The 18,523-nt window shown below is 40.3% G+C and overlaps 1 protein-coding gene across 2 annotated transcripts in view; it reads left to right on the top strand.

The window, feature by feature from the left end:
- Positions 1 to 18,523, top strand: part of CDH2 (cadherin 2) — a 128,266-nt gene that overhangs the window by 74,545 nt on the left and 35,198 nt on the right. The window lies entirely within an intron of this gene.

Below are 18,523 nucleotides of genomic sequence, written 5' to 3'. Positions count from 1 at the left end.
TTAGAACTGTGATATTGTTAGCACCCGTCTGTCTCAAGAGACAGTGGAACACATCTTGCACAGGGAATAGGTTCTAAAGTCAGTGGGTAAGACATAGTTTGTGAATAGTCGAAATTACCTTAAATTGCCCATAATTTACACTCCCCTTCCGAATGACCTGTTGTTGGGGAGGGGACCTGGAGCTTCAAGGAGTCTTCTGGGTGCAAGAGGCAGGACCTGCTTTGGCCAGTGGAGGAGGGAGGACTTTCCCTCTGTGTCCTCCAGCCAGTGGCACCGTGGTAAAAGCTGGTGATGGTGTGGAGGCCTCTTCCACATGTGAGCAACAATTGGAATCCAGGAGAGAATAAAAAACAAGGGAGCAGGAGGCAGAGAGAGATGAAGATGAGCAGGTCCCAGTGAGGCAGAAGAAAAAGGCTGTAACAGATCCTTAAAATTGGCACACGGGATCCTAATAGAGGGAAGCAAGAACCAGGAAAACAAACATCATTTTGGGAGCTTGAGGAGGAACTATTAACTGGGCTGAATTTAGGTTGCAAGAAGGATATGCCACTTCCCATCTTTCTGGGAGCTTGCTGGTTTTGGAGAAGACTATTATAAGCTGTGTATCATAATGTAATGTCGGAAGCAAACGGGTTTCTGGTTCTTTCCATATCTCTAAAATAAGAGATTTTGCTGAGAAACATTATTTGACATTGTGAGGTGTGAAGCATATGTCATGGCTTGTGACTGAGGACATTCGGCAGTTAGTCGTTGTAAAGTTAACTCTGGATTGTTTCTGAATGCATTAATGAAATCTATTTATGAGTCACATCATATTGGAGGCCCTCATTGTAGTGCATGTATTATATTCAGTGATCTCCAAATTCATGTAATTTGTTCTCTCTGCAATGGATTCCTCAAAGGTAATATTCTACTCTTGCCCTTAAGGCTTTTCTAAAAGTAGAATTTTCATTCTACTATAATCAATCAAGCCTCTTGCCATTTCCCCCCGTTATCTCAATCTAGCACAGGTTGAATATCAAGTGCAGTATTTTGTATTTTTCATTTAGCTAGGACTACTGGAAAGTCCCGGGCAAAAAACTTGCTTGATTTATCACAGGAAACAAATATACCTATATATCAAACTGTCTGCTCATTTCCTTTTTTCTCCTTCTTCAGTGCTATACTAAAATTTGATGGTTGAATTAAAGTGATTCAGTCAGGACTACAGAAGCCTGTTTCCTAAGTAGGGTGCTACCTGGAACACATTGCATAAATTTGCACAGCACTGTTTTGGCACTGTGTTTTAAAATATGTCTAAATTTGTGCTGACATTGTAACATGAGAGGCTCCTTAGCTGAATGCTATAACATTTGCATCTTTTTTCATTTATTTGTACTTCAACTCCAGACATCTTCCTTCCCTTTTGCATTATCATATGTATTTGTGCTGTGTAGCTTTTGTACTCATGTGTATTTCAACAAGAAGGTAGTTCTATCCAATACTTTGATTGCCAGAACATCTTTTTGTTTTAATTTAGGTTTTCCTCTTTTTATATTCTGACAAGACACCTAAAATATGTCTAGCAGAAATAGAACAGACTCAAAAGACCATGCTTCTAAACATTATTTTTCCAATGTAGATTCTTTCAGTCTTTCTTATGGAAATATAATCTCAACTGAAAAAGCTTGCTTCTCTCAAATTGAATGATGATGATTAGGATTCTTTGCTCATCCTATACCATAATGTCTAGGACAGATTACAACAATATAAAAACACAATATTAAAATCAGTTGACATCATTTATATCAAAACAATAGGATGAGTCCTAAGAATAATAATTTCAGATATTCAAAGGAGGTGTATCTTCAGCATATAATGAAAGCTATGCAATGATAGCGCCAGATCCACTACTTATGGAAAAGGAATTTCACAACTGTGGGGTTGCTGCAGAGAATGGCCTCTTCCAGGCTGCCAATCCCTAAATTTCTGAGTGGACATTAGTTTTGCCCCATGATAGAAAGAATGGTGGAAGTATTTCCATGAGTCCACAGAAGCTACACAGTACATGTTTACTCTGAAGTAATTCCGACTGAGTTTAATGGGACATTTCCAGGTAAGCATGTACTGTACAGTCATACCTCATATTACGGATGCTTCAGGTTACGTGTTTTTGGGTTGCAGACCCCGGGAAACCGGGAAGTACCGGAATGGGTTACTTCCAGGTTTCGCTGCTCGCACATGCGCAGAAGTGCCAAATCGTGCCAGCACCTGCACAGACACGGCGCTTCAGGATGCGAACACTGAGGGCAATGAGGGTTGTGGACGTGCCTCCGTCACAGATTACGTCCGCAAACCGAGGTTCTACTGTATAGGATTTCAACCTTTGTTTTATCCCCCCCCCCAAAAAACAACAACAACATGAATTAGACCTTTTCCGAGAGATGAAGGCGTAGACCATCTCAGGGCCTGGTCCAGCTGGACCACAGTTGTCTTCCAACAGCTGTCCTGGGGCAAGGATTCTGATCACATTTATATGTTGATATTGCTTATTGCATGTGAGTTTGCGGACACACATCTTAAAGTAATTTGATATTTACTGTAAGCTGTATTGAAAGAACTTTTATCCAAAGGCAAGCTAAAAATAATTGAAATAAATCTGATTTTGGAATTGAGGAAAGATTAAAAAGCAATGTGTGATATGCCATTGCAGCAGGGATGGGGTGCGTAGGAGGGATCATCTGTTCAAAGAAGTAAACAGCAAACATTTCACCAGTTTTGTGCAAGCAAAATATTTCTTTCAGTTCGGGCCTGGTTTGAAGAGAAGGATTGACTGATATGTCGGTGAGATTGTTGTTTCTTTCAAAAGCATATTATCTTAATGTGACACGTACAAAGCTCTGTCAAGTTAACATCTAAAGGCCTCTAATTAAAGAGGGGGAAGTTGTGTCTAGTTCAGGGTTATCAGAGTGTTCAGTGATTGTGCTGCGGGTAAACTGAAGGACTTCTCTGTTCACCTTGGTGCTACTTCCTCCCACTAGCTAGAAAATGTGACTTTTCTACCCAACATCAAGCAAGTTGAGTAGAATAGGCCAGTGGTGGTGAACCTATGGGATGCGTGCCAGAGAGGGCACTCAGGGCCCTCTCTGTGGGCACACGTGCCATCGCCCCAGCAGGGCCTTAGCTTCCATGCCGGGGCTGGGGGAAGAAGAGGGCTCGCGCCATCCAAAGCCTGCGGCACCAGGGCCTGGCAAAGAAGCGAGGGGCTGAGCAGGCATTGGCTTTTGATGTGCCAGGGCCTCCCACCAGTCTGTTTTTCCTACTCAGGAGTAAGCTGCCAGTTTCTGAATGGTTCACCCAGAAGGGTTCACCCAGAATAGTTGGTTTCATTAGTAATCTACAGTCTTTGTTCAGTGGAATGAGGCTTGCAGTCAAAATATTTTTGCTTTTGCCACAGAACAAATAATCTATGAAATTTATTCAAACAGCTGTAGAGAATAATATTTAAAAATTAGTGCAATGCCTATCTTTTTGCACACAAGTCTCCTGTTTATTTATTTTTTTAATGATCTGCAAATTGTGCATTCCACTGGCAATCTGTTATTTATTTTATTCTGTTGTCACAGGATTTTATTCTGTTGTCACAGGAATATTGCAAGTACAGTGGTACCTCCGGTTACGAACTTAATTCGTTCCAGAGGTCCATTCTTAAGCTGAAACCATTCTTAACATGAGGTAGCACTTTAGCTAATGGCGCCCCGCGCTGGTAGCGCGCGACTTCCGCTCGCATCCCAGGGCAAAGTTTGCAACCGGGAGCATCTACTTCCGGGTTAGTGGAGCTCATAACCCGAAGCATTTGCAAGGAGGATAGTATGTAACATGAGGTTCCACTGTAGCTGTCACCAATTCAAAATACTGTTAAATCTAGCTACAGACTCAAGAGCTGAATGCACTTGTTGTGCCTTTGCCCTTGTTTTCAAGTGCCAAATATTAACATATCCAAGCCTGAACTTTTGAAAGGGTTTCTCAGTGTGACGTCTGCTGCATTCACATGCATGAATTTACTAGACAATATTTGATTGCAAGGGCAGATATCTGAAAAATAATGAAAATTTCTTAAAGGTTGTCCAGATGCGATGAAGCTGACACTTCAGCCACTTTTTATAATACAAGTCAATGAACTGATAAAATATTCCTCAGACTTTATTATTTTTTTATTTATATCTCTTCTGGTATAGTGCTGTAAATATATCTATGCTATTCATGCTGTTCTCTCAGAACGCTACAGTTGCCATAGTTTACCTATTCACGTATGAAATTAAAAGCCTTGCTAATAAAAATAGAATAAATTTTGTACATTTGATTTGACACGTGTTCTGCTTTATAGCTGTTGGATTTTTAATCTTCTTTCGGCTGAAAAGATTATCTGTAGGAGGGTAAAGAACATGCCTAAACTGAGGTCTCTCTCTCTCTCTTTAATAAGATGTAGGGGAGCATGCAAAAATAGCTTTCGAACTGAGCCCATCCCCACTCTCTCCTGGCTGACTTGGATATGGGTGGTTATAAACGGAAGTAGGTTGAGGCCAGTGCAAATTTCAGCAGTGCCCTTGGCGACATCAAAATTTGGCGCCTCTCATCTTCCAGTCTACATCATAGTTGTGGCACCCCCTGCAGTGCCCCCAGGGCTCCACATCCAGTTTCCTAAATCCACCTCTGGTGCTGGTTCATGGCTGAGACTGCAGAATTGACTCTGCGAAGGTGCCTTTTATCCCACTGGTGCCTTTGCACAGCTCAATCAGTCTTGCCTCCACCAGTGTGATTCCCCAAGCAGCCCTCCTTACCCCCATCCCACATCATTCATGAGGCTCTTCCAACCTTCATGCCCAAAACAGGAAAAGAGATGGTAAGGGCACAATGAACTGCACCCAAGGGTACTAAAGGAGCTTGTGGATGTAACCTCAGAGCCTCAGTCTATTGAGAGTCCTTGGAGAACAGGTGAGGTCTCTGCAGACTGGAGGTGTGCAAATGTTGTCCCTATCTTCAAAAGGTGGGGGAGAAGACGCAGGCAACTACCAACTGATAAGCTTGGCATCAATACCAGGAAAGGTCCTAGAACAGATAATTAAACAGTCGGTCTATGAGCACTTAGAAAAGGATTACTAAGACCCAGCATGGGTTTCTCAACAACAAGCCATGCCAGACTAATCTCCTTATTTCATTGACAGAGTTACAAGCTTGATGGATCAGGGGAATGTTGTGGACATACTGTATCTTGATTTCAGTAAGACTTTTTACAAAATGCTCCATTTTTTCTTGTGGAGAAGCTGGTAAAATGTGGACAGGATGAGGTAACTGTTAGGTGGTGATAAAGAAAAATAGGGGTGGTTGGCTTTTGCTGCTGACCTCCCCTGAGTCTCCTAAGTCCATGATTGGCTAGAGATGAATTGATGGAGACAGGGTGCAGTAAAAGCAAGGCAAATCTTTATTTTTCTGCTGCAACGGAGTTCCCTTCCCTCCTAGCAAGGAGGCAAGAGAAGAAACATCTCTTTTAAGGGTTTGCATTTTGGCGCAGAGAAGGACATCCCCTCTACAAACAGTAAGAAATTACATCACACATAAGGTGGGGTTACTGTGGCTCAGGCAGGCCAAGGTGTGATATTCCTGAGGATTTAGCAAGTTTACATAGTTCCAGACACAATTTACACAAAACGTTAGCTTTTGATAAGACAATCAGGATGCCCATCAGACATCCCTCAATGCATAGCATCTGGGCAAACAGTGCCAATTAATACAAAGGAGGCTCATAGATATAGGAGAGGAATCCCTTCAGGAACTTCCCCTTACTGATATCTGCCTACCTGTTCTCAGGAAAGGGGGATTAAGGAGACAGGAAATATTAAGAGTCTTTAGGAGAGCCAAGATGGCTTTTGGATTGCTATCCTATACTATTTTAGACATGTGGTTTATATACTTATGTAAGTGTGTTTACCTTGTGCAATTATCAACATTTATTCTATATTTGAGACCTTAGAATTCCTATAACAGTGGTTCAGCTGACAGAACAACCAAAGAGTGCTCACTAACCGTTCCTTGCCATGGATGCGAGTGGTATTTCAGGCTGCATCAACAGAAGTATAGTGTCCTGATCAAGTGAAGTAATAGTATTATTACATTGCTATTACTATTATTATTCTCCTCATCTCCATATTTTGAGAGCTTGTGAAGATGATGGATAATTGTATATAGGCTAGGGTACGGTATATCTTAAGGAGGATTGTCTCCTCCCTTCAAATCAGCTGAAGAGGTTCTCCTTTGGGTCCTTGCTATATCCAAAGCACAATTGGTGAGAGCCTTTTAGGTGATAGTATTCCAACTGTGGAACTCTGTCCCCAAAAAAAGCCATCTGGCACTCACTCTAATGATATTTTTTATTTGTCATTGGTTAAAGTTTTATTAATTCCAGAATGAATTTGTCAGTTTGTCTGGCTGATGTCCCTAATATTTGGAAGATGAAGGAGAAAACAAACTCCACATGTTCTGGCCTTAAACTTTTCTGTGGAACTTTTATTTTTGCTTCCTCTTCTATTTGGAATGTTCCAAACTTTTTTTATTATAGATGTCAGACTTCTGACACTCTTAATTCTGTTATAGAATCGAGGCATTGCCTTCCATGACTGAAAGGCTCCTTTTGCCCACCAAAGACTTTGAATCCAGCAAAACTGGTGAAAGACACAAGGCAATCCTTGCTGATTCGCACCTCCTTCTCCTCCTGCAACCCCTAGCACCACCTCTCACTTTTCCAGAGGGATCCCCACCCAAGTCACAGCACAGTGTAAGAGGGGGTGCTGGAGGCATCGGGCAGAGAGGAATTGGCAAAAAAACCTCCACGTGCAAGATCATCCTCTAAGTGGTACTCTTGGTTTACTAAAATTAATAACTATATGGCATTCATATTTAAAGCTGCTTTTATTGTCCAGAATCATATGTTTGGATACGTGTATTTGTTTGTATTGCTGCTTCTTTGTACCGAATAAATTGCATTTATTATTCCCCTCTTCTTTCAATTTCGCAAGCTTAGAAAAAGTTCCACATGAGTATATACAGACTTATACTTGCCATCTGTTTGTTAAATAATCTGAGCACAAGAGAGACTTGAATCTATATACTTTGTCTGCATTAGAAAACAAAAGCAGTCATCTAAATACAAGCATTATTGTTTCCCCTAAGATGCTTGCTCCTTTCTGTTACATTTTTCCGCTAAAATGAAGACAAAAGAAATGTCAGTGCTCAGGAAGATTTTGTGTCAGTATGTGGTAGGGGCAAGAATTGAAAAGGATCAGTGAATCAGATGTAATTTGGGTTATGTTTGAGATACCAAATCTGTGTTTTGCTGACGGCCACTATTCCTTTTTCTCCTCCCCGAAAAGCTGCATAGGCATTTCTATCAAACAGAAAGAACTTTATCCCTGTTTTCTTTCTGGCATGCCTATGATGACTTTGTTCAATGAGCAAAGAGGATTATGGGAAGTGGAACTAGGTGGGTTGTTTGAGTAAAGATGTGTAAATGACTTTCATTGTGGATATGAGGACTGAACATTCTTAAGATAGTATTTTTCCCTTTCAGGTAGCTTTTAAAAATAGTCCATTTATCTTAATTTAATTAGCTCAGGTGGGGAGGGAGACATATAGAATCTAAAATGTCATTTTAAAAAGCAGCTGCAAGTCATGGTATAACATCAAAATTCCACATTTTTTATCATCACAAAAAGAAAAGAAATTCTTGAAAATGCACTTTTGAAAAATAAAACTACAGATTTTAACTTTTCCCCTCCTGTACAAATACCTAGATACTGCAGCTCAGGGATATCAAGCCTTTTTGGATTAATGGGCAGATTTTGAAACTTGCTTCCTTAGAGCAGGAAGCGGCATAATATATAATGGCTGCCGTGGGTAGTGGTATAACACAAAATGGTTGCCATAAGAAGCGTCGCATCACACAAAATTAGAGAGGCCACCCACAAAAACTCTATGTTTACCATGTAAGTATGCTATGCCCTGCTAGTTCTAATTATCAATATCTCTCTCCCTCTACCTCCCCCCTCCCTCTCATAGTGTTCCTGTCTAATAAAAACAGGTAGCATTCCTCAGTTACCAGCAAAATATAGAAAGTAACCACACCACTCTCATTTCGTATAAATTGCTTAGAAGGTACCTGCACATTTTGCCACATAACTTTCTTTCTAGGATGGCTACAGACTTTCCTTTTTGAAAAAATGATAGCTCAAAGTCTGGGGCACCTGCCCAGGGGCACCCCTAGAATTCCTCACTGGCACCATGATATCCACAGGTGCAGAGTTATCAACCCCTGCCCTAGCTGATTGAAAGAGTGCATTTATTCCCATGTACTGATTTTATTTCACTTTAAAAATAAACTTAACCTGTGTATTGCATTACTGTGTCAATCTTTAAACATTTGTTACAGTGCAATCTCTTTAGGAAAATGTCACAAAACTGTAGTAACATGATTTGGGAAATTGATCTAACTTATCATTGACATTTTGCCATAAGAAATTATGCCAAATTTAAAAAATTGGGGCAAAGGTTTCCTGAGTGTATCAAAATATGCAGTAATTCTAAACTAAATAGTAGTTCATGTCTTTCAACTTTTGATTTGCCCAATGGAGATATATATATATATATATATATATATATATATATATATATATATATATATATATATGTAGGTTTTGGTGTCTTCGGGTGTCTTCCCGTGTAAGAGTTGGGGTGTCTAGGCGACGTTTCGACGAGGTCTCACTCGTCATCTTCAGGCTGGTGCTTTCGGCTTCTTGTTACTAGAACAGAGCAGGATCTCAGTGTTTGAGTTCCTATAAATACTGTTGAGGGGGTGTGGTGTATAGCCTCCAACGTTCTGGGCAGAGAGGAAGTTCCTAGGTTAATGTGCCTTTTCTTCTTTTGTTCATTAATTACTTGAGGGATATCTTGAGTGATTACTTGAGTGATATTCTGAGTACCACTTAGGAGGGTCATTAGGTGTGGATTAGTTACTAAAGCTTTCGTGTCTTGACCTCTTGACCTTGTAAAGAGTTTTTCTGAGAAGATGGCTGTACTGCACTTAGTTGTGCTCTGGCTTGGCTTCGTGTATAGGGGCGAGCTGTGGTTTTGTGCCCTGTGCCAGCCAGATCTGTGTAGGGATTGCAGGGGGGTGCAGCATCCGGAGGTGCCACTATGGTTTGGCTACTGGATGGTGTCTGTAATTTATCTGTGGAGAGGGTCTGGGTTTGGGTCTGGTGTGGTTGATTGGAGATGGCGTTCTGTGTGCCTCTGGTTCTGGTGTCGGTTTTTGTGGGGAGGGCTAATTTCCAGATGTCTGGCAGGCGGGACGTGTCGTCACGCTTGTTCATGTTGTGAGGGTGTTTCTCTATCTCGATGGCTTCCATGATTATTCTCTTGTGGTGATGTTCCATGTTAAAGAGCAATTTGGAATCTGCAAAATTAATTTCGTGTCCTGTTTCTTTCATGTGTTGGTAAAGAGAGGAAGTTTTTTCTTCTTTTTTGACGGCATTCTTGTGTTCTGCGATACGTGCATTTATTCGTCTGTTTGTTTGTCCAATGTACGTGGCTGGGCAGACTTTGCAGGGTATTTCATAGACCCCTTGGTTTTCTAACTGGATTTTATCTTTTGGGTTTCTGAGGATATTGGCTATTTTTTGGTTGGTGCAAAAGGCTGTTTTGATATTGTGTTTATGGAGGATTTTGCTAATTTTATCTGTAGTGCCCTTGATATAAGGAAGGAGGGCCATGCCATTGTTTTCTTCTGTGTCTTGGTTTTTGGGGGGTGTTTCTTTTTGGATTAGCTTCGTAACCCTGTTTTGCTGGTATCCGTTGGCGATTAACACATTTGAGAGATTCTGTAACTCAGTTGTCAAGTGGTCTTTGTCAGCCAGGCGTTTGGTTCTGGAGATGAGAGTCTTGGCTACGGAGTTTATTTGTGCAGGGTGGTGGTGTGATTGTGCATGTAAGTAGCGGTTGGTGTGTGTTTTTTTCCGGTAGATAGTGTGTCCTAGGGAGCCATCAGGTTTTTTGTAGATTAGGACGTCAAGGAAGGGAAGTTGGTTGTTGGCTTCTATTTCCATAGTGAATTGTATTTTGGGGTGTAGGCTGTTGAGATGTGTGAGGAAGCTATCTAGTTTTTCCTTCCCGTGTGGCCAAATTACAAAGGTGTCGTCAACATATCTGAGCCAAAGTTTGGGTTTGTGTTCTGACTTGTCTAAAGCATTGGTTTCAAAGTGTTCCATGTACAGATTTGCGATGACCGGTGAGAGGGGTGATCCCATAGGTGCTCCTTCTATCTGTTTGTATCTTTGTCCATTGTGGATGAAGTACGTGTTGGTTAGGCCGAATACATCCTGGACCTGACCAACCACTGCCTAACCAACACGTACTTCATCCACAATGGACAAAGATACAAACAGATAGAAGGAGCACCTATGGGATCACCCCTCTCACCGGTCATCGCAAATCTGTACATGGAACACTTTGAAACCAATGCTTTAGACAAGTCAGAACACAAACCCAAACTTTGGCTCAGATATGTTGACGACACCTTTGTAATTTGGCCACACGGGAAGGAAAAACTAGATAGCTTCCTCACACATCTCAACAGCCTACACCCCAAAATACAATTCACTATGGAAATAGAAGCCAACAACCAACTTCCCTTCCTTGACGTCCTAATCTACAAAAAACCTGATGGCTCCCTAGGACACACTATCTACCGGAAAAAAACACACACCAACCGCTACTTACATGCACAATCACACCACCACCCTGCACAAATAAACTCCGTAGCCAAGACTCTCATCTCCAGAACCAAACGCCTGGCTGACAAAGACCACTTGACAACTGAGTTACAGAATCTCTCAAATGTGTTAATCGCCAACGGATACCAGCAAAACAGGGTTACGAAGCTAATCCAAAAAGAAACACCCCCCAAAAACCAAGACACAGAAGAAAACAATGGCATGGCCCTCCTTCCTTATATCAAGGGCACTACAGATAAAATTAGCAAAATCCTCCATAAACACAATATCAAAACAGCCTTTTGCACCAACCAAAAAATAGCCAATATCCTCAGAAACCCAAAAGATAAAATCCAGTTAGAAAACCAAGGGGTCTATGAAATACCCTGCAAAGTCTGCCCAGCCACGTACATTGGACAAACAAACAGACGAATAAATGCACGTATCGCAGAACACAAGAATGCCGTCAAAAAAGAAGAAAAAACTTCCTCTCTTTACCAACACATGAAAGAAACAGGACACGAAATTAATTTTGCAGATTCCAAATTGCTCTTTAACATGGAACATCACCACAAGAGAATAATCATGGAAGCCATCGAGATAGAGAAACACCCTCACAACATGAACAAGCGTGACGACACGTCCCGCCTGCCAGACATCTGGAAATTAGCCCTCCCCACAAAAACCGACACCAGAACCAGAGGCACACAGAACGCCATCTCCAATCAACCACACCAGACCCAAACCCAGACCCTCTCCACAGATAAATTACAGACACCATCCAGTAGCCAAACCATAGTGGCACCTCCGGATGCTGCACCCCCCTGCAATCCCTACACAGATCTGGCTGGCACAGGGCACAAAACCACAGCTCGCCCCTATACACGAAGCCAAGCCAGAGCACAACTAAGTGCAGTACAGCCATCTTCTCAGAAAAACTCTTTACAAGGTCAAGAGGTCAAGACACGAAAGCTTTAGTAACTAATCCACACCTAATGACCCTCCTAAGTGGTACTCAGAATATCACTCAAGTAATCACTCAAGATATCCCTCAAGTAATTAATGAACAAAAGAAGAAAAGGCACATTAACCTAGGAACTTCCTCTCTGCCCAGAACGTTGGAGGCTATACACCACACCCCCTCAACAGTATTTATAGGAACTCAAACACTGAGATCCTGCTCTGTTCTAGTAACAAGAAGCCGAAAGCACCAGCCTGAAGATGACGAGTGAGACCTCGTCGAAACGTCGCCTAGACACCCCAACTCTTACACGGGAAGACACCCGAAGACACCAAAACCTACATTCCTGTACCCGTGAAAATCTACGAAAGCATATATATATATATATATATAATCCCATTTACCGGGGGCAGGGAATTATTTAATCTGTATTCTCAGAAAAATATTTCTTTATCGGCTAAATTCTCAGAACCACATTTGAAATAGTTGCATCAAACAATTATTAGTGCTAGGAGGCTAAAATAACCGGTACATTTGTAAATATATGCTCACATCCATACCATACATTTCATAGAATCATAGAATTGTAAAGTTGGAATCTTTACTCAAAGGATCATCTGGTCCAACCCCCTTCAGTGCAGGACAAACACTTTAAACCATAGGGAATCCAGTGAATATAATGCATTTTGATTTTTTAAAATGTCTTGCAATATTGCATTTTTATGGACATTTGCCATTTTGTACACAACTTTTTATTTGGAAAATGGCATCACAGAATTTAGAGGAGTGCAAATTTTAAAAGCTACCTTTGTCTCAGTTTGCATATTGTTCTGGGAAGTGAATTAGACCAGTCCTTATAAAAATGCAATCTGAACCAAAATTGTCCTTCGTCCATACTACCAAACTGCATTACATTAAACATATAATTTATACTGTATCTGTTTGTTTGTTTGTTTGTTTGTTTGTTTGCTTGTTTGTTTGCTTGTTTGTTTGCTTGTTTGCTTATTTGGCTGGTTGGTTGGCTGGTTGGTTGGTTGATTTGAAAAAAATCATAACTGGCAGGAGGACTAATCAGAAGCATAGCACATGGGAAAGGGAAACCTTTTGTTTTCACAGCACCGTCCTAACTAAAATTCTCCCTTCCCTGACATTCCTGTTTGCATGGGAGGGCAGCTGTAACTTGTGACAGTGACTGCTTCCCTTCTGTGTCAAACAGCAATTTGGGAGGGGCTGTCAATCTAGAAGAAAGGGTTAAATCTCTCTGATCTTGATATGCCCCTCCTCAGCTTCTGTTTACGGTTTAAAAAGAAGCACACAGTGTCAAACTCTCTTTTTAATATAATATTTGGTCCTTAAACACCTCCTTTTCCTTCTCCTGTTGCATCCAGTCCATTGCCAAATCCTGCTGTTTCAACTCTCTCATCTGCTGCCTGATCATCACCATGGAGTCATTGACTGCAGATCATTTCCCTTTATCATCTATTACTTCTTTGCAGTGTATTAGTTCAGAAATCTTACAGTAAAATTTTTGTGTGTCTCCCTTCTATCTATTCTCCACTGCTTATGGTATCACAGTACCACCAATATACATAGCTGCAACAGTGCTTTCGCCGCTTCTGTTACCGTAGCATCCTGCATTTGACAGCCTGGACAAATCTCCCCTGCAGTATAATCTCATTATAAAAGATTACCACCAAATCTTTGACATTTAGGATTGCACTAGCCTTGCTGTTTCCATGGTGAGAGATTTATTTAGGATAGCACTTTGCTGAATTATTCTCAGTCTTGTGTCCATCATGTTCCCAGTGTTCTCTACCTAATTTTATAGTCCGTAATAGATTTCAGTGACAGTGGTACCTTGGTATTTTCAGTAGCACAAACCCATATATGTTCATCAGTAGATCCCCTGGCAAACAGAACACCAGATTTGATGTTGTCCTAGTTTGTTGTTGACTGCAGTACAGAGAAGCTCACATAAAGGTTTCCCCATCACCACCTTCCCCTTAAACAGAAGTCTTCCAAAATGAGACAAGTATTCTTGTTGTGCTATTGGGGTTCTTGGTCAAAGAAAAGAAATTGCTTGGCTTGTACAAAAAAAAAAAAGTAATATATGCACTTGAGATGCAGCGTGATTATTATTGCTGAACATACACTTTAATTGCCTGATAAATGAAGCTGGTTAATTGAAGATTATACTAGTAAGGTACATGAGATTAGAGACAAATTTTACAAGTGCTATGAATTATTCATATCATTAGATATGAGAGTAAATGGTTTAGTTCTCTGGTGTAATCTAAACGAGATTGCATGCTTAGTACTTTGGGTTTTGTATTGTACACCTCAGTACATACGGTTTCACAAGAGAACCCTGTATAATGCCATAAGACTCAGGAACGTAGTTACTTTGTGTTGTTGAATAAATTAGTTTGATTTTTTTTCACTGTTGGGTAACTTTGTGTCAGTGTCATTAGATAATGTGAACACATGCCCTTTGAGTTATAAGTGTGAGAGATCAGATGGGAAGGATCCAACCCACAAAGTTTTGTTTTTATATTGTATGACCCAAACAGCATGGACTGATTTCTGTTGAATATTTGCTGAGAAGCAATTAACACAGCCTTTTAGGTACATGCCATCTTCTATCTAAGCTGACAGCTACATTTAGTGATGCTCATAGTGAAACAGTTGTATTAATGGCCTATCAAAAACAAGAATGAACATTGACTACTCAGCCTGACTAGGTAGGGCTTATTTTTATTTACTTATTATGTTTGAGCCAAATCCTTCCTCCAGGGAGTTCATGTGACGGAAGCCGTTGCCTTAAAAGGTTCAATTCCTTCCTTGTATTTTTAAGGCCTTCCTTTTGGGAGAGGCCTTTTTTCATTTAGTTGGGTACTAGTGATGCTGACTACTGTTGAGCCAAGGTAGAGTACAGAAAGATTTTGTGGGAAAGTTCCACCGGAATATAAAATTCTACCATTTAGATTTATGGGGATGGTGGGTTGACTTTGTGAACGGTTAACTTAAGGAAACCTGATTTTTAGAATTGTCTGTGGTGACTAGGATCATCCATATGACCAGAACAGAATACATCTGCTGTCACTCAAATGGGCTTCATTTGTACACCTAGCTCTTGAAAGTTGGAGTGACCAGGGCAAGCGCAGAGGTAGAAAATACATACACACCCCAGAGAGATGGAATTAAGAAACGTAGACCTCTCCATCACCATTTTCAAAAGAACTATCCTATTTTATGGATGCTTATGTCTACATAATAGATGTTCCCCATTAAGTTAGCACACCTAGGCTGCAGTCCTAGGTATTCTCACTCTGTAAGTGGCATTGAACTTAAATATATTTCTGAGCATACGTGCAAGGCCAGTAAAAAATGAGGCCACTCTGACTTTCCTGCAATCTTCCCTGAAGCCTCTTAAGAAAAATTGCTGGCTTTTCATCTATCTTCTTTTAAAACATCATTATTCCACAATGAAAAGAATTCATTGTGGAAGTGAAACAGGGTCACCCAAAACTAATATGCTGATTTCATATTCGGGGGATTCCCTAGGTATGCAGAAGTATATCTGCTTGTAAATTAAAAGGGGGGGGGGATGACTTTGTGAACTTCTGGAACCTATGGTATGTTGAGGACCCAAAGATGAGAAAATTCCTAGGGAGCTTACTTATTGTCTGGAGAGGAAGCTTCAGAGTTCATAGTGAATGCTATTTTCTCCCAAGGAAGAAGTGAGAGTTCTCACATAAAACAATAGCTGTGATGGGACATCAGTGTGCCCCATCCACAAACAAGAGTTGGCATTTTTTTCTTCTAACTCTGGTCTTATTTCATGTGAAAAAATAGGGTGGATGTTGTCTGGTTTTAGTTTAAGAAACACATTGTGAATGGCACTGCAACCCATTATCTCCATTTTTCGGTTGTAGGAGGGAATAGCCCTGACACTTAGCCCACTGTTTTATTGGAGGTTAGAGTGAGACTAAAGAAACAAAAAACAAAAAAACCCAGACATATTTTGTGAGTTAGTAAATTTAGTCTGTGGCTGAAGACTATTGAGCTATGCAGGATAAAAGTATCACTTTAAATAGAAGTGGCTAACCTGCGAATCTTCAGGTGTTGTTGGACATTGAGTTCCATCAGCCCTTGCCACCATAGACCATGTACAGCCAGCAATAATGGGAGATGGAGTAGTTCAGCAATAGATGGAGTGCCACAGGTTCTCCAACTTTGAGTTGGAAGGAAGTGAGGAGACCTTTTTGAGGCCCTGTCAGTGTATTGGATGCTACAGGTAAGGGTTCAGGTGAGGAGGATGTGCATTCTGAAGGTAAAAAGAAAAAGAAAACCTCTGTACCCCATGCTATACTTCCATCCCTCAACCCAGTAGTGCTCAGGTTTAGGGCAGGGTCTTTTATACTTGTACAGTATAGCACAACGGGGGGGGGGTGTATCTAGTGCAATCCTTCAAACAGAACTCTTGTTAGGTTCTGGTAATGCACTGCATCATTTTATTACAGGTCCCCAGTTAGAATGTTGTGATTCTGAATAATAAGGTATTTTTATTTTATGTTATTTTTCATTCTTTGCCATTCATCTTGGCTATTCCTATTACAGGGGTACCTTGGGTTACATACACTTCAGGTTACATACACTTCAGGTTACAGACTCTGCTAACCCAGAAATATTACCTCGAGTTAAGAACTTTGCTTCAGGATGAGAACAGAAATTGTGCTCCAGCGGCGCAGCGGCAGCAGGAGACCCCATTAGCTAAAGTGGTGCTTCAGGTTAAGAACAGTTTCAGGTTAAGAACAGACCTCGAGAACGAATTAAGTTCTTAACCCGAGGTACCACTGTATTCTTAAATCATTGGCTGCCTAATAGAGTTATGGCAGAGCCAAATTTCGCCTAAACCACAAGTTCAGGCTACAGTTCTTTACAGCCCATGACATCCCTCCTCTTGGATTGCTTTACAGGGCTGTTGTAATTATTACTAATATAATGTACTGTAGATGAAACCCATTGAACAAATGCTATTATGGTGATTAATAAGTAATCATATCAAAGCTTGAGCTGCTGAATGAACCACAGTTCTTTGAGGTATTATATTTAGAGAGGAGCCCTTGTCAGGGAAGTTATGGCAAAGCATTTAAAAACAATGTTTAAAATAGTATCTTGAATCAGTTTGTAGCTGGTAATTTATTTGGGTACTGTATATAACGATCAGTAACATCACCTTGGTGATTTTTGTGCTTCAGTGATCACAGCACACCAAGTAAAGAAATATTTTGGAGGAATATATGCAAAACCATTTATTTTAAGATAGTTGCTATATGTTATAGTGCTGTGACTAACATGCACACCCCTTTCAATTTAGTTCAGGAAAACATCAGCATTAATAAAGTCTATTTCTGCAGAGGAAAATGTTTCTTATCTGACCACTAATACTAATTGAAAAATGATAATTATTCTTTCTTGCTGAATGCTGAAACATATTAAGGTTACTGATTTGAATCATGCTTTCAAGGCATACAGGGGAGCAAAAACTGTCCACAACACAATATATAATTTAATTATATATCAGTATAATTTGTTAATGTGTACTCTTTGCAGAAGAGAATTATTCTGCCAGGGCACTGACAATTTTATACATTTTCAGCAAGGGACTGTCAAAAGAGAACCATTTTCATTGAATTTCATAGCATTCAGTTGCCTGAAGGAAGAATATCAATGAGGAAGGTACCAGCTTCATTTTTTATTTATTCAGCTATATTGATATATGGACTAAAACAAAAAACAGAAAACCCAACCGCAAACCCATTTCTTAGAAGATCCCGTCTATGACATTAGAACCATCCAGTTAGAATATTCCCCTTCCTAAACACACAGCAAAATGATGGGCACTTGACAGTGAATTAGATTTCTCTTTGAGATGGATGTTTTAAAGGCCGTAACCTCTGTAGTTGCCAATATTTTTTTCTGTACTTTTGCTTAAATTTGTTGTATGAGTTTTTCAGTGGTTGCTTACAAAGCCACTCATGTAATTTGCAGTGGAGATGTTTTAGGATAGATGTCCTTCCTGAAGTTGTGTAGGAGTAAGCACTCACTCATCCTCCTTGTTTGATTTCATTATTAGAGAGAGTTGTTCAGCATTTATTCTGGCATCAGTATATTTAAAGGACACAACTTCCCAGCTTTGAATTGAAAGGGAAGATGGGAATTGTTTTCTTGGTGCAAAACCAGTTTTAAAGAACCTGCTGCCCTTTTCTTTTTAAAAAACAAAACTTTTTTATTAAAGATTTATTGGTTTACAAAAGTATGTGCAATGTCTCTTTTTTTCTAGCCCTTTTCATGCTTTGGAACAGAAAAGGAGGGAGGAAGCTGGAAATGTTGGGGTTGGGATTGGCAACTACAATTTGGGACTTTGCCAACGAAGTCCAACCAAAAGTTCTCATTAATTCAACAAGTCTTGCATTTGACACTTTTCTAGGAGATTGTGGCTCATAGATAATGCATTAATGGGAAATTGAAGTTCATTTATTAGTTCCTTTCTTACTCACTTATTTATGATGGTAAATTAACAGCGTGGTGCTTGTTTTATAATACCAAAAGGTGGGAAGTTTTTATTTTGTCCTTGGAAACAGAATTTAAATACGGGATAATGTTGGTTTTGGACAAATTGCAGCAAATAATCCAGGTTAAACTGGGATGTGTTTTTTTACACCACTTTTAAACTGGGATGTGTGTTGTTTACACCAGT

The sequence above is a fragment of the Podarcis bocagei genome, assembly GCF_964188305.1.
Source record: "Podarcis bocagei genome assembly, chromosome: 8".
Lineage (NCBI taxonomy): Eukaryota > Metazoa > Chordata > Lepidosauria > Squamata > Lacertidae > Podarcis > Podarcis bocagei.
This window is presented reverse-complemented; position numbering and strand designations above follow the sequence as displayed.